The sequence below is a fragment of the Lutra lutra genome, chromosome 8, assembly GCF_902655055.1.
Source record: "Lutra lutra chromosome 8, mLutLut1.2, whole genome shotgun sequence".
In the NCBI taxonomy this organism is placed as follows: domain Eukaryota; kingdom Metazoa; phylum Chordata; class Mammalia; order Carnivora; family Mustelidae; genus Lutra; species Lutra lutra.
The window spans coordinates 20,412,885-20,439,438 of NC_062285.1; the positions used below are offsets into that span (position 1 = coordinate 20,412,885).

At 38.7% G+C, this 26,554-nt stretch overlaps 1 protein-coding gene across 3 annotated transcripts in view; it reads right to left on the minus strand.

The window, feature by feature from the left end:
- Positions 1-26,554, minus strand: part of MALRD1 (MAM and LDL receptor class A domain containing 1) — a 763,597-nt gene that overhangs the window by 262,794 nt on the left and 474,249 nt on the right. The gene's annotated exons all lie outside the window — the stretch shown is intronic.

Sequence of the window (26,554 nt, forward strand, 5' to 3'; positions counted from 1 at the left end):
TAAAGATTGCAAACACCTACAAATCCAACGGGAGATCGAAGAGAAGAAGAACAGCAACTCTAGAAACAGAAAATCAACCACTTTCTGAAAGGTAGGACTGGCGGAGAAGTGAATCCAAAGCGACGGGAAGATAGACCGCGGGGGGAGGGGCTGGCTCCCGGCGAGTGGCGGAGCAACGGAGCACAAAATGAGGACTTTTAAAAGTCTGTTCCGCTGAGGGACATCGCTTCAGAGGCTTAACAGGGGTGAAGCCCACGCGGGGTCAGCGTGGCCTCAGGTCCCGCAGGGTCACAGAAGGATCGGGGGTGTCTGAGTGTTGCAGAGCTCACAGGTATTAGAATGGGGAAGCCGGCTACAGGGACAGAGCCAAGGAGTGAGCTCCCAGCTCGGGGTTACCTTGAACCGGTTGCAGACTTGGTCAGCTGGGAGCGCGGCCAGAGGCCAGGGTGACGGGAGTCATTGGGAGCTGTTCTCTGAGGGCACACTGAGGAGTGGGGCCCCGGGCTCTCAGCTCCTCCGGGCTGGAGACCAGGAGGCTGCCATCTTCATTCCCGCCCTCCGGACTCTACGGAAAGCGCTCAGGGAACAAAAGCTCCCGAAAGCAAACCCGATCTGATTACTCAGACCTCAGGGACAAAAGCTCCCGAAAGCAAACCCAATAGGATTACTCAGCCCAGCCCAGGTAAGGGCAGTGCAACTCCGCGTGGGGCAAAGACACTTGAGAATCACTACAACAGGCCCCTCCCCCAGAAGATCAAAAAGAAACCCAGCCAGGACCAAGTTCACCTACCAAGGAGTTATAGTTTCAATACCAAGGAGAGAGGCAGAATTCCAGAGGAGGAGAAAGCAAAGCACAGAACTCATGGCTTTCTCCCCATGATTCTTTAGCCTTGCAGTTAATTTAATTTTTTTTCTTTTTCAATTTTTTTTCTTCTGCTAAATTTTTTTTAACTTTTACCCTTTTCTTTTTTAACGTTTTTTAACTAGTTTATCTAATATATATATATATATTTTTCCTTTTTATATTTTTCTTTATTGGTTTTCTTTTTTTAATTGTTTCTTTTTTTTTTTCTTTTCTTTCTGAACCTCTTTTTATCCCCTTTCTCCCCCCTCACGATTTGGGATCTCTTCTGATTTGGCTAAAGCATATTTTCCTGGGGTTGTTGCCACCCTTTTAGTATTTTACTTGCTCCTTCATATACACTTATCTGGACAAAATGACAAGGCGGAAAAATTCACCACAAGAAAAAAAAAAAAAAGAACAAGAGGCAGTACCAAAGGCTAGGGACCTAATCAATACAGACATTGGTAATATGTCAGATCTAGAGTTCAGAATGACGATTCTCAAGGTTCTAGCCGGGCTCGAAAAAGGCATGGAAGATATTAGAGAAAACCTCTCGGGAGATATAAAAGCCCTTTCTGGAGAAATAAAAGAACTAAAATCTAACCAAGTTGAAATCAAAAAAGCTATTAATGAGGTGCAATCAAAAATGGAGGCTCTGGGGGGAGGAGTCAAGATAGCAGAGAAGTAGCAGGCTGAGACTACTTCAGGTAGCGGGAGATCAGCTAGATAGCTTATCTAAAGATTACAAACACCTACAAATCCAACGGGAGATCGAAGAGAAGAAGAACAGCAACTCTAGAAACAGAAAATCAACCACTTTCTGCAAGGTAGGACTGGCAGAGAAGTGAATCCAAAGCGACGGGAAGATAGACTGCGGGGGGAGGGGCCGGCTCCCGGCGAGCAGCGGAGCAACGGAGCACAAAATGAGGACTTTTAAAAGTCTGTTCCGCTGAGGGACATCGCTCCAGAGGCTTAACCAGGGTGAAGCCCACGCGGGGTCAGCATGGTCTCAGGTCCCGCAGGGTCACAGAAGGATCGGGGGTGTCTGAGTGTCGCAGAGCTCACAGGTATTAGAACGGGGAAGCCAGCTACAGAGACAGAGCCGAGGAGTGACTCTCAGCTCGGGGTTACCTTGAACCGGTCGCAGGCTCGGTCAGCTCGGAGCACGGCCGGAGGCCAGGGTGGCGGGAGTCATTGGGCGCTATTCTCTGGGGGTGCACTGAGGAGTGGGGCCCCGGGTTCTCGGCTCCTCCGGTCCGGAGACCGGGAGGCCGCCACCTTCATTCCCGCCCTCCAGAACTCTACAAAAAGCACTCAGGGAACAAAAGCCCTGAAAGCCCGAGCGGATTACTAAGCCCGGCCCCGGGTAAGGGCGGTGCAATTCCGCCTGGGGCAAAGATGCTTGAGAATCACTACAACAGGCCCCTCCCCCAGAAGATCAGCAAGAAACCCAGCCAGGACCAAGTTCACATACCAAGGAGTGTAGTTTCAATACCAAGGAGAGCAGCGGAATTCCAGAGGAGGAGAAAGCAAAGCATGGAACTCATGGCTTTCTCCCCATGATTCTTTAGCCTTGCAGTTAAATTAATTTTTTTTTCTTTTCTTTTTCAATTTTTTTTCTTCTTCTGCTAAATTTTTTTAACTTTTACCCTTTTCTTTTTCAACATTTTTAACTAGTTTATCTAATATATTATTATATATTTTTCCTTTTTATACTTTTTCTTTATTGGTTTTCTTTTTTTAATTTTTTTTCTTTCTTTCTGAACCTATTTTTATCCCCTTTCTCCCCCCCACGATTAGGGATCTCTTCTGATTTGGCTAAAGCATATTTTCCTGGGGTTGTTGCCACCCTTTTAGTATTTTACTTGCTCCTTCATAAACTCTTATCTGGAAAAAATGACAAGGCGGAAAATTCACCACAAAAAAAAAAAAAAAAAAAAAAAGAACAAGAGGCAGTACCAAAGGCTAGGGACCTAATCAATACAGACATTGGTAATATGTCAGATCTAGAGTTCAGAATGACGATTCTCAAGGTTCTAGCCGGGCTCGAAAAAGGCATGGAAGATATTAGAGAAACCCTCTTGGGAGACATAAAAGCCCTTTCTGGAGAAATAAAAGAACTAAAATCTAACCAAGTTGAAATCAAAAAAGCTATTAATGAGGTGCAAACAAAAATGGAGGCTCTGACGATTAGGATAAATGAGGCAGAAGAAAGAATTAGCGATATAGAAGACCAAATGACAGAGAATAAAGAAGCTGAGCAAAAGGGGGACAAACAGCTACTGGATCACGAGGGGAGAATTCAAAAGATAAGTGACACCATAAGACGAAACAACATTAGAATAATTGGGATTCCAGAAGAAGAGGAAACAGAGAGGGGAGCAGAAGGTATATTGGAGAGAATTATTGGAGAGAATTTCCCCAATATGGCAAAGGGAACAAGCATCAAAATCCAGGAGGTTGAGAGAACCCCCCTCAAAATCAATAAGAATAGGTCCACACCCCGACACCTAATAGTAAAATTGACAAGTCTTAGTGACAAAGGAAAGATCCTGAAAGCAGCCCGGGAAAAGAAGTCTGTAACGTACAATGGTAAAAATATTAGATTGGCAGCAGACTTATCCACAGAGACCTGGCAGGCCAGAAAGAGCTGGCATGATATATTCAGAGTACTAAACGAGAAAAACATGCAGCCAAGAATACTATATCCAGCTAGGCTATCATTGAAAATAGTAGGAGAGATTAAAAGCTTCCAGGACAAACAAAAACTGAAAGAATTCGCAAATACCAAACCAGCTCTACAGGAAATATTGAAAGGGGTCCTCTAAGCAGAGAGAGACCCTAAAAGAAGTAGATCAGAAAGAAACAGAGACAATATACAATAACAGTCACCTTACAGGCAATACAATGGCACTAAATTCATATCTCTCAATACTTACCCTGAATGTTAATGGGCTAAATGCCCCAATCAAAAGACACAGGGTATCAGAATGGATAAAAAAACAAAACCCATCTATATGTTGCCTACAAGAAACTCATCTTAAATCCGAAGACACCTCCAGGTTTAAAGTGAGGGGGTGGAAAAGAATTTACCATGCTAATGGACATCAGAAGAAAGCAGGAGTGGCAATCCTTATATCAGATCAATTAGATTTTAAGCCAAAGACTACAATAAGAGATGAGGAAGGACACTATATCATACTCAAAGGAACTGTCCAACAAGAAGATCTAACAATTTTAAATATCTATGCCCCTAACGTGGGAGCAGCCAACTATATAAACCAATTAATAACAAAATCAAAGAAACACATCGACAAGAATCCAATAATAGTAGGGGATTTTAACACTCCCCTCACTGAAATGGACAGATCATCCAAGCAAAAGATCAACAAGGAAATCAAGGCCTTAAATGACACACTGGACCAGATGGACATCACAGATATATTCAGAACATTTCATCCCAAAGCAACAGAATACACATTCTTCTCTAGTGCACATGGAACATTCTCCAGAATAGATCACATTCTTGGTCCTAAATCAAGTCTCAACCGGTATCATAAGATTGGGATCATTCCCTGCATATTCTCAGACCACAATGCTCTAAAGCTAGAACTCAATCACAAGAGGAAATTTGGAAAGAACCCAAATGCATGGAGACTAAACAGCATCCTTCTAAAGAATGAATGGGTCAACCAGGAAATTATAGAAGAATTGAAAAAATTCATGGAAACAAATGATAATGAAAACACAACGGTTCAGAATCTGTGGGACACAACAAAGGCAGTCCTGAGAGGAAAATATATAGCGGTACAAGCCTTTCTCAAGAAACAAGAAAGGTCTCAGGTACACAACCTAACCCTACACCTAAAGGAGCTGGAGAAAGAACAAGAAAGAAACCCTAAACCCAGCAGGAGAAGAGAAATCATAAAGATCAGAGCAGAAATCAATGAAATAGAAACCAAAAAAAACAATAGAACAAATCAACGAACTAGGAGCTGGTTCTTTGAAAGAATTCATAAGATTGATAAACCCCTGGCCAGACTTATCAAAAAGAAAAGAGAGAGGACCCAAATAAATAAAATCATGAATGAAAGAGGAGAGATCACAACAAACACCAAAGAAATAGAGACAATTATAAGAACATACTATGAGCAACTCTACGCCAACAAATTTGACAATCTGGAAGAAATGGATGCATTCCTAGAGACATATAAACTACCACAAATGAACCAGGAAGAAATGGAAAGCCTGAACAGACCCATAACCAGTAAGGAGATTGAAACAGTCATCAAAAATCTCCAAACAAACAAAAGCCCAGGGCTAGATGGCTTCCGGGGGAATTCTACCAAACATTTAAAGAAGAACTAATTCCTATTCTCCTGAAACTGTTCCAAAAAATAGAAATGGAAGGAAAACTTCCAAACTCATTTTATGAGGCCAGCATCACCTTGATCCCAAAACCAGACAAGGATCCCATCAAAAAAGAGAACTACAGACCAATATCCTTGATGAACACAGATGCAAAAATTCTCGCCAAAATACTAGCCAATAGGATTCAACAGTACATTAAAAGGATTATTCACCACAACCAAGTGGGATTTATTCCAGGGCTGCAAGGCTGGTTCAACATCCGCAAATCAATCAATGTGATACAACACATTAATAAAAGAAAGAACAAGAACCATATGATACTCTCCATAGATGCTGAAAAAGCATTTGACAAAGTACAGCATCCCTTCCTGATCAAAACTCTTCAAAATGTAGGGATAGAGGGCACATACCTCAATATTATCAAAGCCATCAATGAAAAACCCACCGCAAATATCATTCTCAATGGAGAAAAACTGAAAGCTTTTCCGCTAAGGTCAGGAACACGGCAGGGATGTCCGTTATCACCACTGCTATTCAACATAGTACTAGAAGTCCTAGCCTCAGCAATCAGACAATAAAAGGAAATTAAAGGCATCCAAATCGGCAAAGAAGAAGTCAAACTATCACTCTTTGCAGATGATATGACACTTTATGTGGAAAACCCAAAAGACTCCACTCCAAAACTGCTAGAACTTGTACAGGAATTCAGTAAAGTGTCAGGATATAAAATCAATGCACAGAAATCACTTGCATTTCTCTACACCAACAACAAGACAGAAGAAAGAGAAATTAAGGAGTCCATCCCATTTACAATTGCACCCAAAACTATAAGATACCTAGGAATAAACCTAACCAAAGAGACTAAGAATCTATTCACAGAAAACTATAAAGTACTCATGAAAGAAATTGAGGAAGACACAAAAAATTGGAAAAATGTTCCATGCTCCCGGATTGGAAGAATAAATATTGTGAAAATGTCTATGCTACCTAAAGCAATCTACACATTTAATGCAATTCCTATCAAAGTACCATCCATTTTTTTTTTCAAAGAAATGGAAAAAATAATCCTAAAATTTATATGGAACCAGAAAAGACCTCGAATAGCCAAAGGAATATTGAAAAAGAAAGCCAAAGTTGGTGGCATCACAATTCCGGACTTCAAGGTCTATTACAAAGCTGTCATCATCAAGACAGCATGGTACTGGCACAAAAACAGACACATAGATCAATGGAACAGAATAGAGAGCCCAGAAATAGACCCTCAACTCTATGGTCAACTCATCTTCGACAAAGCAGGAAAGAATGTCCAATGGAAAAAAGACAGCCTCTTCAATAAATGGTGTTGGGAAAATTGGACAGCCACATGCAGAAAAATGAAATTGGATCATTTCCTTACACCACACACGAAAATAGACTCAAAATGGATGAAGGATCTCAATGTGAGAAAGGAATCCATCAAAATCCTCGAGGAGAACACAGGCAGCAACCTCTTCGACCTCAGCCGCAGCAACATCTTCCTAGGAACATCACCAAAGGCAAGGGAAGCAAGGGCAAAAATGGACTATTGGGATTTTATCAAGATCAAAAACTTTTGCACAGCAAAGGAAACAGTGAACAAAACCAAAAGACAACTGACAGAATGGGAGAAGATATTTGCAAATGACATATCAGATAAAGGGCTAGTGTCCAAAATCTATAAAGAACTTAGCAAACTCAACACCCAAAGAACAAATAATCCAATCAAGAAATGGGCAGAGGACATGAACAGACATTTCTGCAAAGAAGACATCCAGATGGCCAGCAGACACATGAAAAAGTGCTCCACATCACTCGGCATCAGAGAAATACAAATCAAAACCACCATGAGATATCACCTCACACCAGTCAGAATGGCTAAAATGAACAAGTCAGGAAATGACAGATGCTGGCGAGGATGCGGAGAAAGGGGAACCCTCCTACACTGTTGGTGGGAATGCAAGCTGGTGCAACCACTCTGGAAAACAGCATGGAGGTTCCTCAAAATGTTGAAAATAGAACTACCCTATTACCCAGCAATTGCACTGCTGGGTATTTACCCTAAAGATACAAACGTAGTGATCCGAAGGGGCACATGCACCCGAATGTTTATAGCAGCAATGTCTACAATAGCCAAACTATGGAAAGAACCTAGATGTCCATCTACAGACGAATGGATAAAGAAGATGTGGTATATATACACAATGGAATACTATGCAGCCATCAAAAGAAATGAAATCTTGCCATTTGCGACGACGTGGATGGAACTAGAGGGTATCATGTTTAGTGAAATAAGTCAATTGGAGAAAGACAACTATCATATGATCTCCCTGATATGAGGGAGAGGAGATGCAACATGGGGGGTTAAGGGGGTAGGAGAAGAGTAAATGAAACAAGATGGGATTGGGAGGGAGACAAACCGTAAGTGACTCTTAATCTCACAAAACAAACTGACGGTTGATGGGGGGAGGGGGTTGGGGGGGGTGGGATTATGGACATTGTGGAGGGTATGTGCTATGGTGAGTGCTGTGAAGTGTGTAAACCTGGCGATTCACAGACCTGTACCCCTGGGGATAAAAATATATTATATGTTTATAAAAAATAAAATAAAAAAAATTTATTAACCTAATCAAGTTAGTTTAGAAATTAGAAAAAGCACAGGAGAATAAACATAAATAAAGTTAAAGGAAGGAAATAATAAAGATAAGAGAGAAATTAATAAAATTTTAAAAAGATACAATAAAGATAATCAAGAAGTCTAAAGTTGACTCTTTGAAATACTAATAAAATTATCAAGTACACAGCAAGATTTGTATCAAAAAGAGAAAGGTCACAAACAAAGAGTGAAAAAGAGGACTAAGTACAGACAGAGCAGAGATTAAAAAGACATGAGAAAATTACAGATAACTTTATGCCACTAAATTTAAAAACAAAGTGGACAAATTCCTAGGAATTGAAAATGTTTAGGACAATGTTTACCCTTAATTGATCTAAGAAGGTTGAAGAAAACTGGATCATCTTATAACCATTGAAGTAGTTGAATTGGTAGTTATTTATCTTTCCGTTTTTAAAGCCTAAGGCCAGAGTTTTTCTGTTGTGATCTAGCAAAATTCAAGGAAGACATAATTTAAATCTTGGATGGAACTAGAGGGTATTATGCTAAGCGAAAGTAGCTAATCAGAGAATGACAATTATATGATCTTGCTGATATGTGGAATTTAAGAAACAAAATGGAGAATCATAGGGAAAGAGAGGGAAAAAAGTAAGATGAAAACATAGATGGAAATAAATGGTAAGAGATTCTTAAGCATAGGAAACAAACTGAGGGTTGCTGTAGGGGAGGGGGTGAGGGGTGGGGTAACTGGGTGATGGACATTAAGGAGGGCACATGATATAATAATGAGCGTTGGGTATTAGAGACGATTGATGAATCACTGACCTCTAACTCTGAAACCAATACATTATATGTTAATTGGATTTAAATAAAGATTAAAAAATAATAATAATAAAATAAATGATGATGGACACATTGCAAAGAAAGAGAAATAAACTATATATTTGCTATAGATAGCATTATAAATATATATACTTATTATGTATGTTATTATAAATATATGCACATCTATGCTTATGTTTATGGTTAGCCCCAAATAACTAATATCTCAGGATCCACTATTTTGTTTTCATAACAAATTAACAACAGTAACAACAAAACCTTGTGTCTGAAGCTTGTAATCAAACAGTGGAATCGAGGGGAATACTGAGGGGAATGGCAGCCATAAAATCAAGCAAGCTGTTCCAATAGATTTATAGCATGCAACTGTGAAATACATAATTTACAGGTATTTTTTTTTTAATATAAGCTGAAGAAAAACAGAAATATTGGAAAAAGGATCCAAAGGAATTACATTTCTACAGGTTTGAGCTTTTAGGGTACTAATGTTGATAAATATGGCTGACACCTTGTTGTGCTGAGGGAGACACAATCAAACAGTTCTTCCTTGGCTGAATTACAGAGAAAGTGGAGCCTCATATTAGTTAATACAAACTTAACTTTGCAAAACAACTAATGGTGTCTAGATAGGTTTCTCAATGGTCTTCCCAAAAAAATATAAGAAAAAGAAAAGTCTTTACACCCAGAGACTCATGTAACTTTTGTCTTGAAGGGGATGGGAAATTCACACCTAATTAATAGAATTTTATATCCTTCTGATGACTAAAGAAGCGAAGCCTTTCTCAAGGTTAATCGTTGACTATCAGTGACGTTGTAGTGATGTGAAATCAAAGGAATGATTACTTAAATTAAAGATTAAAGTAGAGGGGGCCTGTCTGACACATAACAACATAACAGGCATGGATATTGGTAAAGTCTGTCTTAATTTACAAACTTAACTCACTTTGCTAATATTTTCTATTAATCTACTTCTGAAGTTTCTAGAACCACTCATTAACTGTGACAAGCCCCCAGTGGGTTTTCAACAAATACCATCACAGAAGGTTGTGTGATTACTTTAATCAATAACATAAAAACCATTTCTTCAATCTTACAACTGACCTTCTGGTGAAAAAGAGATTTGAATAACATATCCATTATCATTTTATGTAGTAAGAAAAGAAAACAAGGGTGAATTCTTTTGAAAACCAACCATGGGTCAACCTAATGGCTGGTGACATTAGAATATCTAATATATTTACTATCATTCCTCTTTAAATATATCAAATCTTATCCCCATAATTTCCAAAATTATGCATCCAAATGTAAAATGGGAGATTTATTTGCTTATTGGTTTATCTGCCCATTCATTCATATATTCTGCAAACATTTGATGTTCACATGTACTATGTTAGATACCAGGAATAAAAAGGTGAAAAAAAAAAAAAAGAGAGAAAGAGAGAGAGTGTCTCACTGTGGAGTTAATAATCTGAGAAAGTAATAAAAATAAATTACTAGAAAAGTTACATAAATATAGATTATATTTATTATTCTTATATATGTCAATATACATCAGAACAATTTTTCAAAAAGTAGTTATATGTCAATCTAATTTTTGTTCCACATACACTGTTGCTTTATTTACTTAATATTCTGATTTTCTATTCTTTCTAAATTGACAAAAGGAAAAACTTCTTAATTTCAACTCATGACTCTGCCACTGGCCGAGGACATATCTCTTGCATTCATCCATATGGATGTTGAACTATCCCAAGGACCCAAGGTAATAAACATATGAAAGTGAATGGCCACACTAATAATAGTAAAAATAGACATTAGTTCAATAATAATTAAATTATAGAAATTGAAGGAATACTCTCTCCTTATAATTTAACCATTTACCTAACTTTTAACTGATTTCCATGTATTATGCATTTTTGACTCTTTATTTTATATATTGTGTATTTGTTCTGGCAATGTACTTGCCCTCATACTTTTTTTTTTAAATATTTTATTTTTTTGACAGAGAAAGAGAAAGCCAGAGAGGGAATACAAGCAGGGGGAGTGGGAGAGGGAGAAGCAGGCTTCCCTCTGAGCATGGAGCTTGATGTAGGGCTCGATCCCAGGTGCTGGGATCATGATCTGATCCAAAGGCAGATGCTTAAGGATTGAGCCACCCAGGGAACCCTGCCCTCATACTTTAAGTCAGTGTTTCCCTTTTGTGTAATGAAAAGAAAAGATGTAAGAAATACTAAAACTCTGCTTCCATCCCCAAAGCAAAGGCTGCGCAGAGCCTAGGACCCCTTCTTCCGAGATTTTTTCAAATGAAGGAAAACAAAGAGAGTTTGTCACCAGTAGACATAACTTAAACGAATGGCTAATGGAGTTTCTTCAAGATTAAAGGAGAGGATAAAAGAATAAACCTTAGAATAATTATCAAGAAGGGATTTAAAAAACAGTTAAAATATGAGTAAATACAATAAACTTTTCTTGTGTTCTTGAATTTATTTTTGATGGTTGAAGAAAAATTAAAATACCATCTTATATGGTTTTCAATGTATATAAAGCAAATAATTAAGGCATAAATACTATAAGTGCAAGAGAGTAAAGACATAAAGGGAAGTAAAGTTGCTATACTGGAGTTGATTAAGTCTTAATGTTGCATTTCAGCAGGTCACATTTTCATCCTCAATTTTTTGTTGTTGTTCTTTAGGTTTTCTCATACATTCAGTCTCCCAAATGAATTTTAGAATGATTTAATGAATAGCTGAAACGTTAAATGTTTAATTATTTTTACCCTGAGATATCTTTTATTTTTTTACTTATTCAGGACTCTTTATGTCACTTACTAAAACCTGTCTCTTTAATAAATAAGTTACATACTTATTATAACATTTATTTCCAAATATACGGCATTGTGTGTTACAGTGGTGAGTGGGAGACAGGCAAAGGGCTGGCCTTCTGCCTTTCCCTGAATCACCAGAGACAGCAACTCACATTAATATACTACAAGTTCATAGGCCAAAGTTACTAGGCTCCCAGGGGCCAAATAACTATTAAAAGATGACAATAAGTGCGGAGTCAAGATGGCAGAGGGTTAACAGACTGAGATGACATCAGGTCACAGAAGTTCAGTTAGATAGTTATCAAACCATTCTGAACACATACAAATCCAACAGGAGATCGAAGAGAAGAAGAGCAACAATTCTAGAAACAGAAAATCAACCACTTTCTGAGAGGTAGGATGTATGGAGAAGTGAATCCGAAGTGATGGGAAGATAGTCCGTGGGGGGAAGGGCCGGTTCCCGGCAAGCAGTGGCACAACAGAGCACAAAATCATAACTTTTAAAAGTCTGCTCCACTGAGGGACATCGCTCTGAAGGCTAAGCAGGGGTGGAGCACTCGCTGGGAGAGCGTGGTCTCAGGTCCCGTGGGGTCACAGAAAGATCAGGGGTGTCTGAGTGTAGCAGAGCTCATAGGTATTAGAGTGGGGAAGCCAACTACAGAGACGGGGCTGAGGAGTGAGCTCTCACCTCAGGATTACATTAAACTGTGATCCGTGGCACAATCAGGCCACTGCTCTTTGAGCAGGGATCCCAAAAGTGGGAGATCCAGGAAGAGCCACTGGAAGAGCAGAGAGGCAGGAATCTGCTGGGGTTGGAGACTCCAAATGGGGCCATGCACCAGAGATAGAAACACTTAGTCACAGGCCGGGTGAGCTTGGAGTACAGCCAGAGACAAGGGAGATGGGAGGGCGCACTGAGGATTGGGCCCCCAAGCGCTCAGCTCCCCTGGGCCAGAGATTGGGAGGCCACCATTTGCATTCCCATCCTCGAGAGCTCTACGGAAAGCTTTCAGGGAACAAAAGCTCCCAAGAGCAAACTCGAGCAGATTACTTAGCCCGGCCCCTGGCAAGGGCAGCGTAATTCCACTTCAGGCAAAGAAGTTTGAGAATCACTACACAGGCCCCTCCCCAGAAGATCAGCAAGACCATCCAGCCAGGACCAAGCTCAATGATCACAAACAGTGGAATTCCAGAGGAGAGGAAAACAAAGCATAGAACTCATGGCTTTTTCCCCATGATTATTTAATCTTGCAAAATTAATTAAATTTTTTTTTAATTTTACTTTTTACCTTATTTTAATTTTTTTAACTTTTCCTCTTCCCTCTTTTAACATTTTTAACTAGTTTATCTTAACAATACCTTTCTTAAAAAAAACCTTTTTAAACCTTCATTATTATAGTCATATTTTATCCTTCATTGTATCTAACTTTATTTTTTGTATACATATCAGATTTCTTCTAAAAAATTTTGGGACACAACATTTTCTAATAGATCAAAATATACCCTAAATCTAGCACAGGGATTTGTTCTGGTCTCCAGACTGAGCAAATTTTCACCACTTTCTTTTTCTTTCTTTCCAAACCAACTTATCAATTCCTTTTTTAGAATTTTTTAAAAAATTTTCATCTTTACAGTCATATTCCATCCCATCATCATGTTTACCCTTATTTTTGTATATATATGTTCTTCTTTCTTTAAAATTTTGGGAGGTATTTTCTTCTAAGAGACCAAAATATCCCCAAAATCAAGTGGGTGACTCTGTTCTAGTCACCAGTCTAATATATATATGCACGTGCATATATATATGTATATATATATATATATATATATATATATATATATATATAATTTTATATATATATAAATTTTAAAATAAAATTTCAAAATTAAAATAATAATATATATATATATATAAATTATTTTAAATTTTTAAAAAAATTTCTTTTTATCCCTGTTCTTCTCTCCCCAGTTTGAAGTCTCTTCTGATTTGGTTAGCATGCATATTTCTAGGGCCTTTGCCACCCTTTCAGTATTTTATTCTCTTGTCTGTATATTCTTACCTGGATAAAATGAGAAGGCAGAAAAACTCACCACATACACACACAAGAACAAGAGGCAGAACCGAAAGGCTAGGGACCTAATCAATGAGAACATTGGTAGTAACTCAGACCTAGGGTTCAGAATGATGATTCTTAAGGTGCTGGAGGGCTCAGAAAAGGCATGGAAGATATTAGAGAAACCCTCCCTGGAGAAATAAAAGCCATTTCTGGAGAAATAAAAGAACTAAAATCTAACCAACCTGAATTTTAAAAAGCTATTAATGAGGTGCAATAAAAAATGGAGGCACTTACTGCTAGGATAAATGAGGGAGAAGAGAGAATTAGTGCTATAGAGATGAAATGATGGAGAATAAAGAAGTTGAGCAAAAGAGAGACAACTACCGGACCATGAGGGGAGAATTCAAGAGATAAGTGACACCATAAGATGAAACAACATTAGAATAATTGGGATTTCAGAAGAAGAAGAAAGAGAGAGGGGGGCAGTAGGTCTATTGGAGAGAATTACTGTAGAGAAATTCCCTTTTCCATATTAGGGAAATTAGCATCAAAATCCAGGAGGTGCAGGGAACCCCCCCTCAAAATCAACAAGAATAGGTCCACACCCCGACATCTAATAGTACAATTTACAAGTCTTAATGACAAAGAGAAAATCCTGAAAGCAGCCCAGGACAAGAAGTCTGTAACATACAATGGTAAAAATATTAGATTGGCAGCAGACTTATCCACAGAGACCTGGCAGGCCAGAAAGAACTGGCATGATATATTCAGAGCACTAAACGAGAAAAACATGCAGCCAAGAATACTATATCCAGCTAGGCTATCATTGAAAATAGAAGGAGAGATAAAAAGCTTCCAAGACAAACAAAAACTGAAAGAATTTGTAAATACCAAACCAGCCCTTCAGGAAATATTGAAAGGGGTCCTCTAAGCAAAGAGAGAGCCTAAAAGGAACAGACCAGAAAGGAACAGAGACAATCTACAGTAACAGTCACCTTACAGGCAATACAATGACACTAAATTCATATCTCTCAATAGTTACACTGAATGTAAATGGGCTAAATGCCCCCAATCAAAAGACACAGGGTATCAGAATGGATAAAAAAACAAAACCCATCTATATGTTGCCTACAAGAAACTCATCTTAAACCCGAAGACACCTCCAGGTTTAAAGTGAGGGGGTGGAAAAGAATTTACCATGCTAATGGACATCAGAAGAAAGCAGGAGTGGCAATCCTTATAGCAGATCAATTAGATTTTAAGCCAAAGACTATAATAAGAGATGAGGAAGGACACTATATCATACTCAAAGGAACTGTCCAACAAGAAGATCTAACAATTTTAAATATCTATGCCCCTAACGTGGGAGCACCAACTATATAAACCAATTAATAACAAAATCAAAGAAACACATCGACAAGAATACAATAATAGTAGGGGATTTTAACACCCCCCTCACTGAAATGGACAGATCATCCAAGCAAAAGATCAACAGGGAAATAAAGGCCTTAAATGACACACTGGACCAGATGGACATCACAGATATATTCAGAACATTTCATCCCAAAGCAACAGAATACACATTCTTCTCTAGTGCACATGGAACATTCTCCAGAATAGATCACATTCTAGGTCCTAAATCAAGTCTCAACCGGTATCAAAAGATTGGGATCATTCCCTGCATATTCTCAGACCACAATGCTCTAAAGCTAGAACTCAATCACAAGAGGAAATTTGGAAAGAACCCAAATGCATGGAGACTAAACAGCATCCTTCTAAAGAATGAATGGGTCAACCAGGAAATTATAGAAGAATTGAAAAAATTCATGGAAACAAATGATAATGAAAACACAACGGTTCAGAATCTGTGGGACACAACAAAGGCAGTCCTGAGAGGAAAATATATAGCGGTACAAGCCTTTCTCAAGAAACAAGAAAGGTCTCAGGTACACAACCTAACCCTACACCTAAAGGAGCTGGAGAAAGAACAAGAAAGAAACCCTAAACCCAGCAGGAGAAGAGAAATCATAAAGATCAGAGCAGAAATCAATGAAATAAACCAAAAAAACAATAGAACAAATCAACAAAACTAGGAGCTGGTTCTTTGAAAGAATTAATAAGATTGATAAACCCCTGGCCAGACTTATTAAAAAGAAAAGAGAGAGGACCCAAATAAATAAAATCATGAATGAAAGAGGAGAGATCACAACGAACACCAAAGAAATAGAGACAATTATAAGAACATACTATGAGCAACTCTACGCCAACAAATTTGACAATCTGGAAGAAATGGATGCATTCCTAGAGACATATAAACTACCACAAATGAACCAGGAAGAAATGGAAAGCCTGAACAGACCCATAACCAGTAAGGAGATTGAAACAGTCATCAAAAATCTCCAAACAAAAGCCCAGGGCCAGACGGTTTCCCGGGGGAATTCTACCAAACATTTAAAGAAGAACTAATTCCTATTCTCCTGAAACTGTTCCAAAAAATAGAAATGGAAGGAAAACTTCCAAACTCATTTTATGAGGCCAGCATCACCTTGATCCCAAAACCAGACAAGGATCCCAACAAAAAAGAGAACTACAGACCAATATCCTTGATGAACACAGATGCAAAAATTCTCGCCAAAATACTAGCCAATAGGATTCAACAGTACATTAAAAGGATTATTCACCACGACCAAGTGGGATTTATTCCAGGGCTGCAAGGCTGGTTCAACATCCGCAAATCAATCAATGTGATACAACACATTAATAAAAGAAAGAACAAGAACCATATGATACTCTCCATAGATGCTGAAAAAGCATTTGACAAAGTACAGCATCCCTTCCTGATCAAAACTCTTCAAAGTGTAGGGATAGACGGCACATACCTCAATATTATCAAAGCCATCTATGAAAAACCCACCGCAAATATCATTCTCAATGGAGAAAAACTGAAAGCTTTTCCGCTAAGGTCAGGAACACGGCAGGGATGTCCGTTATCACCACTGCTATTCAACATAGTACTAGAAGTCCTAGCCTCAGCAATCAGACAACAAAAGGAAATTAAAGGCATCCAAATCGGCAAAGAAGAAGTCAAACTATCACTCTTCGCAGATGATATGATACTCTATGTGGAAAACCCAAAAGACTCCACTCCAAAACTGCTAGAACTTGTACAGGAATTCAGTAAAGTGTCAGGATATAAAATCAATGCACAGAAATCAGTTGCATTTCTCTACACCAACAACAAGACAGAAGAAAGAGAAATTAAGGAGTCCATCCCATTTACAATTGCACCCAAAACTATAAGATACCTAGGAATAAACCTAACCAAAGAGACTAAGAATCTATACTCAGAAAACTATAAAGTACTCATGAAAGAAACTGAGGAAGACACAAAGAAATGGAAAAATGTTCCATGCTCCTGGATTGGAAGAATAAATATTGTGAAAATGTCTATGCTACCTAAAGCAATCTACACATTTAATGCACTTCCTATCAAAGTACCATCCATTTTTTTCAAAGAAATGGAACAAATAATCCTAAAATTTATATGGAACCAGAAAAGACCTCGAATAGCCAAAGGAATATTGAAAAAGAAAGCCAAAGTTGGTGGCATCACAATTCCGGACTTCAAGGTCTATTACAAAGCTGTCATCATCAAGACAGCATGGTACTGGCACAAAAACAGACACATAGATCAATGGAACAGAACAGAGAGCCCAGAAATAGACCCTCAACTCTATGGTCAACTCATCTTTGACAAAGCAGGAAAGAATGTCCAATGGAAAAAAGACAGCCTCTTCAATAAATGGTGTTGGGAAAATTGGACAGCCACATGCAGAAAAATGAAATTGGATCATTTCCTTACACCACACACGAAAATAGACTCAAAATGGATGAAGGATCTCAATGTGAGAAAGGAATCCATCAAAATCCTTGAGGAGAACACAGGCAGGAACCTCTTCGACGTCAGCCGCAGCAACATCTTCCTAGGAACATCACCAAAGGCAAGGGAAGCAAGGGCAAAAATGAACTATTGGGATTTTGTCAAGATCAAAAGCTTTTGCACAGCAAAGGAAACAGTGAACAAAACCAAAAGACAACTGACAGAATGGGAGAAGATATTTGCAAATGACATATCAGATAAAGGGCTAGTGTCCAAAATCTATAAAGAACTTAGCAAACCCAACACCCAAAGAACAAATAATCCAATCAAGAAATGGGCAGAGGACATGAACAGACATTTCTGCAAAGAAGACATCCAGATGGCCAACAGACACATGAAAAAGTGCTCCATATCACTCGGCATCAGGGAAATACAAATCAAAACCACCATGAGCTATCACCTCACACCAGTCAGAATGGCTAAAATGAACAAGTCAGGAAGTGACAGATGCTGGCGAGGATGCGGAGAAAGGGGAACCCTCCTACACTGTTGGTGGGAATGCAAGCTGGTGCAACCACTCTGGAAAACAGCATGGAGGTTCCTCAAAATGTTGAAAATAGAGCTACCCTATGACCCTGCAATTGCACTGCTGGGTATTTACCCTAAAGATACAAACGTAGTGATCCGAAGGGGCACGTGCACCCGAATGTTTATAGCAGCAATGTCTACAATAGCCAAACTATGGAAAGAACCTAGATGTCCATCTACAGACGAATGGATAAAGAAGATGTGGTATATATACACAATGGAATACTATGCAGCCATCAAAAGAAATGAAATCTTGCCATTTGCGACGACGTGGATGGAACTAGAGGGTATCATGCTTAGTGAAATAAGTCAATCAGAGAAAGACAACTATCATATGATCTCCCTGATATGAGGGAGAGGAGATGCAACATGGGGGGTTAAGGGGGTAGGAGAAGAGTAAATGAAACAAGATGGGATTGGGAGGGAGACAAACCATAAGTGACTCTTAATCTCACAAAACAAACTGAGGGTTGATGGGGGGAGGGGGGTTGGGAGAGGGGGGGTGGGGTTATGGATATTGGGGAGGGTATGTGCTATGGTGAGTGCTGTGAAGTGTGTAAACCTGGCGATTCGCAGACCTGTACCCCTGGGGATAAAAATATATGTTTATAAAAAAAAATAAAATTTAAAAAAAAAATGGAAAAAAAAAAAAAAAGAGTGTCCCAATATATTGACCCAGGACTATTTTACCATCCACTGAATATGGCATTAAGATATCCTTTAACCAGGAAAGCATGAGGTGTGGGTGCACCACCTCATAGAGTAACTGTTGCATGGACCCATCTCTCTTGGTGGTAGAGTAAATCATGAGTAAGCAGGGTCCATGTGCCATAAGCAGTATGACTGACGTGCTATTAAATAAAATTTGGCCCTATCAAGTGATTTCATAAAATCAACGTTGACATCATGACACCAGAAGGCTGCTACTTACTGCTCGATGAGCAGACACCTGCAGTCTCAACATTGAAGTGGCTCACACCACCCCCAGGCCGACCTCATTTCACCAGGCTTCCCTCTTTCCTCCTCCTGCCTCAACTGCACTCACTCTCTGGCAGTCCTCCAATGGCCCAGGCTCCTTCCCTTCTCTGTACATTCCTATGAAATCTTTTTCTTTCCTCCTTTCATCTAGTTAATTCCTACTCATGTTTCAGTGGAACCACCACCTCCTTGCGCAGCTCTCGTTGATCTCCTCAACTCGATCGTACCTCCCTGCCAGAGACTCTGAGACGACTGTGTGCTTCCCCGTCACAGTACTCGCCACTCCTGTAATTACATAAAGTCTTCACGAGTGTGATGACCAGGTACATATCTGCCTGTCCTCTTCGATCCACGGAAGGCAGCGCTGGGCGTGATCTGAGAAACGGCACCTCACGTGGTGCCTTGCATACAGTAAGCGATTAATAGACAACTGGAAATGGACTGCATATTTCTACATAGACATGTTTCTGTGAAAAGAAACAAAAGCACCCTGCGTAACTGATACTAAATGAGTATGCAATGTATAGATCACCTGAAAACATTTTTATTGTAAAGCATCTAAAATATTTCAATTTCCTTTTCAAACTGTTGACAAGGCTCTAGCATATTTGGAGTTTGGGAGAGGAAGAGAAAACTGTAGCAGGAATGCGATTACTGGAATTACAGAAATGCAGTATTTAGTGATAGGATTTTTTTTCTTCCAGTATCACCTTAGAGAAGTGGGCAGAACCTTGAGGGTGGGTTCTATCCTCACTCCTACTCTGTTGCTGATAGTACCTTTCACTTCTCACTTTTCAATATCATTTTATGTTTCAATTACTTCAATATTTGTTCATTGTCTGTCTTTCCCACTACAGTTTAAGGTCCATGAGGATGAGAGCTTTCTCCCATCTTTTTCGCCTCTGGAGCGCCAAGCCTAAAACAGAGCTTGACATAGTGCAGGTCCTACAAAAGCATTTGTTTAATAAATGAATGGATATTTAATTTCAACTTGTGAATTAAGATGTTGCATGAAATTACTAGTATAGCTGAAAATTACCTCAAAGCTTCCTTTAAAACTTCTATTTGATTTCAGATTCTTTCTCTGATACAGGTAAAAAATTATTTTAATAGGTTTAATTTATTTTTAAAATTTTTTAAAGATTTTATTTACTTATTTGACAGAGATCACAAGTAGGCAGAGAAGCAGGCAGAGAGAAAGGGGGAAGCAGGTTCCCCATCAAGCAGAGAGCCCAATGCGGGGCTCGATCCCAGGACCCTGAGATCACAACCCGGGCCAAAGGCAGAGGCTTAACCCACTGAGCCACCTAGGTGCCCGTAATTTCAATAGGTTTAAGTTGTATAACTTAATTGTCATAAACTTTTAAAAACCCACCAAAAGATATGTTCTCTAAAGAGTGTGTTACTATATTCATAGAGATAATTTTCCTACAATTGTTCTAAATCTCAGGTGATAGAAAAAGGAGTGAAAGAATTATCCATAATAAGGAACAGGCCATAGAGGTGGAAAAGTTAGACTCAGAATGATTCTTGCAAGGTCTTTATTATACTCTTTATAGAAATAGCTCACGAACCCAATTAAAATCCCCAATCTATGATATTCAAGGTGATTTCCTACTTAGTGGTTGATGGCTGGTTTCTATTGTCTTTCACACTACATTTGGTTCCTGAAGGAGAAAAACATTCCTATGGTTGAGCACAGAAGAACAATGGGAAAAAATAAAAATGAGGAGTCCTTAGGAAGCATCTGACAGGAAGAATAATATAAGGAGACAGCAAGGTCTGGAACAAAATGTCAGTCATGAATGATTGTATCTGTCCCTCGGCACACTACTGTTCATGAGAGTTGATAATGATTCAATGCAAACAGAAGAGCAACATTTTATGACAAAATTATTGGACGTAACTCAGTTTGCTGTCTTCCTTGAGGGGTGGGGAATAATGGCAGAGAAAATAAAACAGATAAATGTGCGTACAACAGCAAATGTGTACAAATGAATAGCAAACTTCAAGCTGAGATCCTTGTACAAATTCTTCTTCACAAAGGGACACCAATATACATTGTTTGTAAAATGTGAATAAAAATCTTTCGGTGGTGGGGGCGCCTGGGTGGCTCAGTGGGTTGAGGCCTCTGCCTTCGGCTCAGGTAGTGGTCCCAGGGTTCTGGGATCGAGCCCCTCATTGGGCTCTCTGCTCAGCAGGGAGCCTGCTTCCTCCTCTCTCTCTCTCTGCCTGCCTCTCTACCTACTTGTGATCTCTGTCTGTCAAATGAATAAATAAAATCTTAAAAAAAAAAATCTTTCAGTGGGATTGGGAGGGAGACAAACCATAAGTGATCTCAATCTCACAAACTGAGGGTTGATGGGGGGAGGGGGGTTGGGAGGGGGGTGGGGTTATGGACATTGGGGAGGGTATGTGCTATGGTGAGTGCTGTGAAGTGTGTAAACCTGGCAATTCACAGACCTGTACCCCTGGGGTAAAAATATATGTTTATAAAAAATAAAATTAAAAAAAAAATCTTTCAGTAGAGTGTTAAAAGTCATATTTGCAATTCAAATTCCTCTAAGTATCAATACTATGTAATAAACACAAAATTCAATGTACAAAGGGGCTACTACTCAGGAAAGTATATATTATGTATATATAAAGAATGGGTGAATTTTCTTGCTTGAAAAAATCACTGGATTCCCCAAAATAGGAATAACGTTTGGTATTTAACAGACAAGTCAAAAATATCCAAACTTCTATTCTCAGAGTAGAATAATGAAATAAAAAGATACATTGAAAAAGGATGACAAACCTAAGATATGAAAACAAAGATGAAAGACCATACAAGTATAAGAATTAAGTCAATAACAAAAGAGATAAGACTAGCCATTAATTCACAAAGGATAGGAATTAAATAAGATAAATAATGGTTTATTAATTAAAGATTAAAATGCCAACTTCATAAAATGAATTGATCATTTTTCTACTTGTTTAACCCATATATTGAGCATTGACTCTAAGTCAGGCATTCTTCCATTTGCTGATAAAATGTTATAATGATAGAAATAAAACTTCAAGTTTCTTTTTGCATAAGCTCAAAGGAGGCATGTTTAAATTGCTAACTACATTTTAATATTCCCTGATGCATGTGAGGAAAGTAATGAAATCCGAATAGATATGATTCACATGAATGCTGTATTTTAATTTCAATCAATTATTATTAGGTTTCTTTTATATGCCATTAATTCAGCTGAGTGTTGAGAAGAAAAATAAGTTATTATTTAAATGGCTCACAAACCGAAGGGAAGAAAAACACCATATATATCGCATTCGAGTGTGAGCAAATTCCATTATATCATGGAACATGGCATAGTGCTTTGGTGGCGGTTGCAGTGAGATGAAGGGTCTACGTGAAATTAACAAGATACATTAAAGGGTGTAGCATTTGAATTGGGCCTTGAAAACTCAGCAAGAGACCACCAAGTACATCAGCTATAATGGGAACATTCCAAGCAAAGAGTACCACACGATTAAAGGTGCTGGCATACAGAAGTGTTTGAATATTTGGGGCCCTGAATTGTTTGATGCAATTAGAATTTCAAAAGTATGTTAAAAACTGAAGAGTCAAGATTAGACATACAGACATACAGACCAGGGTCATGTTATGGAAAGTGTCTTTAATGCCATTGTGAGAATTTAACAATCAGTCCTATAACCAATCAGAAGCCACTGGTAGCTGATAAGTAATGGAGCAACTTAGCGAGACTGCTTCCGTGGTAGCCTGAAACTAGGAATTAGAAATCATACAAAGACTGTTGAAAATATGAAGGGAAAATATATAGGACAGAGTTCAGAAAATTTAGGGCTAGAGCATTTATCAGAAGAAATGCATGCTTAAAGATCAGGTTCTGGATACAGATCGACTTTGGGATTTTAATTACATCACTTACTAGTGTGTGACTTTGGGCAGGTGGCCCCGTTCACTTTGACCTCTCCTTCCTTAGCTGTGAAGTAAGTGACAATGACAGCAATACTCATTCAGTTTGTGATTTCAACCCTTTGTGATAAATGTGCTCTTTAATTCAGAATTTTTCAGACTTTAGGAAGAAATTACAGTACACCTACCCTATTTTAGGTGTATATCCAGCAAGTTTGTACTATCGATTCCACAATAAGATATATGAATACTTCCGAAGTAAAACATGACTATTTTTTGTTCAGTGGAATCAATCAAGACTAGCAATAGCCTCTTCTAGTTTTTGTCAGGTCTTGATGTCAAATGAGTAAAAAATATTGGTTTTTTATTTTCAGAGTGTTTTAGATTTTTGAATTTAAAATTGGACAGGGAAGTGTGGACCTATAGCATCCAACACATAAGACTGAAATGATTAAAAGAGATAATATATATAAAGGCTACTGAAGATCACCTAGCACATGGGAAACAATCCTCTGAGGATGGGGATGGGTGTGGTGGGCATGATCGAGAAGAGGCAGAGATTAGGAGAATAAGGAGATCTTGGGCTTACCATGAGATAGAAAACAATGTTTAGTACTTTGAGGAATAAAATGATAGAAGGTAGTAATCAGAGATTAGAATTTCAGAGTTAATAAGAGCAATTTCAGGTAAATAAATCATTTTGAGCAGCTGACTGGCTATGAAGTTTGAAGAGAAGAGAAAAGAGGAAGGAGATAAACATATACCTGTATTTTATGAAGAAGGAATACCTTTGATGAAAATCACCAAATATGGAGCCTGCAGTGAATGCCAGCTAAATCTTTTAGAGACCATCTACTCGTGTCCAGATTACCAAAGCCTCTCTCCCCACACCAAGAAGACAAGAAGGCAGAAAGGGAAAGTGATGTGGGGTCAGACTCTTTATTCTGTCCACAAGGTGGGGACGTTGACTTAGAACAGCTGACAATGGTCAGAGATTCTGGACAAGTGGTGAGAAAGAATTGTCAAGCATTTACAACTCCTGATGCTTCTAGTTCAGGAAATTATTGCACGTGATTTGATATTTGGTCTGCTTGTATATCTATATGTGTAGTTATATTTAGTGTGTGTGTGTGTGTGTGTGTGTGTATCTTATTGGGATGAATTCCTTCATGGGAAATCCCATGTCTTATTTCTTTGTTCCTCTATCAAAGATGCCATATAAAATATCTCCTATACAGAAGATAATTGAACCTTTTATTTCCTTTCTTATACGTATATACTATATATAGATTATAATAGTATTAACATAGTAATTATAGTAATACCTATAATTATTCTGGGGTTTTAGATACAGTCTTAGAATGCTAAAAACAACCCTCAAATAACCTATTAATAATTCACTTTATAAATAAGAACACTGAATCTCAATAGTTGGGAAACTTGAAGCTGAGGACACACAGCAAGCAATTTAAGGGCAGAGCAGAGAATGAACTCAGATTTGTCTGATTCTACTGCCTGTGCCGCTGCCTACTACCGGGAACTGGAGGGCTCTGCTAACAAGAGGTCATCTATAAGACATGGTTTATGCCCCTGCTAAACCTCATGTATTATTTCTGTTTAAAAACTGAACAACGCTCACTCTATAATTTATTATCTGGACATTTTAACTGCTGAAATGCTAGAATAAGAACCATACATGAAAGTGATTTGGTTTAGCCTTTAATTTTATCTATCTATATGATTGAATATATGTATACATACATACATATACACAAACACACAAAAAATATGAGAGCCATACTAAGGTTTAATAGCATAAAAGAGCTATATGCATTCCTTAAAATCTTAGGCAACATCACTGAGACCTGGATGCCCATTAGTGGTGGGTTAATTACTCTGCAATAAAAGGCAAGAAATTTACTAGGGACAAGAACACTACATGTAAGGAATAATTATTGCACTTATTTACTCCTGTTTTTGTTCCAGAGATTAGAAATGATGATGCTAGAGTATAACAAGATAAAACTAAGTGATAATAAGGTAGTTAAGAAAAAACTTCGGTAAAAATTAAGCAGATCCTAGTACACTGACCTAGATGTCGGCCATGAAATTCCTCATGACCACACTCATTAGTGAAAGGAAGCTGCAAATAGACACACACACACACACACACACACACAAAAGGAAGATTAGAAAAGCATTACATGAATATATTAAAAGAATAAAATTGATAAAAAGTTCTATCCATAAATTTGAGATGCCAAAGCTTCTTCTCATTTATCAAAGACTGAAAATTCCAAAACTGCCCGTGGGCTTAGCAGAAAAACAACAATGAGTGATGTCTTCCATGAGACTTGTATGGGAGGGCAATGTGGCTTTTTCTCAGTATTTCCCACCCCTTAAACCACATGGTCGTGACAGAGAAACTACAACCTCTCACCACTTTCAAATCTGACTCAAGTATATTTATTTTGAGCTCAGTGGAGCGTAACAGAAATAACCCAGTTCTTTACTAATTAGACATGTTTTTAACCATCATGAACCTCCCTTTATGTAAAAAATGGAAACTGTCATATTTACCCTGTTTTGTGACAATTAGAGATTGAGCGTTTAAAGCTGCTAACACAATGCCTGGCGTGTAGGACACACAAATATTTTACCAATATCCTCATGCATGAATATTGAACATTATTAGTAGTATATTAAAAGTGTATTTCTAGGGGCACCTGGGTGGCTCAGTGAGTTAAACCTCTGCCTTCCGCGCAGGTCATGATCTCAGGGTCCTGGGATCCAGCCCCACGTTGGGCTCTCTGCTCAATAGGGAACCTGCTTCCACTCTCTCTCTGCCCACCTCTCTGCCTACTTGTGATCTCTGTCAAATAAATAAATAAAATCTTTTAAAAAGTATTTGTAAAATATAAATAATCATTTAAACAAGGTCATCCCTCGTCCGGTTTTCTTTCTAGTGGAATGTTTTGGGAGAGAGAGGAAGAAAAATAAAAATGAGAAAAACAAATACAAATACATAAATATGAGATACATAGATCTCTTCAGTCTCCAGGACTAGATTAGTGCCCTAGCATTCCTGGGGGAGGGGAGGGAGACTCGGGAACGAGCTGGTACCTCGCACTGGAAGGACAATCTAAGGACAAAACAGTTACCCTGCAATCATCCTCCCGCACAATGCCCTGGACCACAGAGGTCTGCACATTCGTCCTGTCAAAGTACTGCCAAATGTCCGCTGGAGATCTTTTCCCTCTTCCTTCCTTCTGTAGCTCTAATCATATCGGGGGCACGCATGCAGGTCTTTTAATACAACAGACAGAAGAGGCTCGGGTCCTTCACTTCTGCTCCAGGATTGCGGTCCACTACAGCCCAGTAAGAACAGCCATAACCTCCCTCTGATGGCACATTCGTGGGGATCCAGTGAAAACATATATATGTGCGGGCCTGTGTACACATACCTGTACACACAGACACGTGTATGTATAGCTACTATGCCATGTGTATACACACCCGCGTATGTGCCTCTACGGCCAGACTGTGTATGTGCGCATGCGCACACATACGTATACCCACCAGAACACTTTCCACGCTCCTGCCCCCGAGAGCCATTCT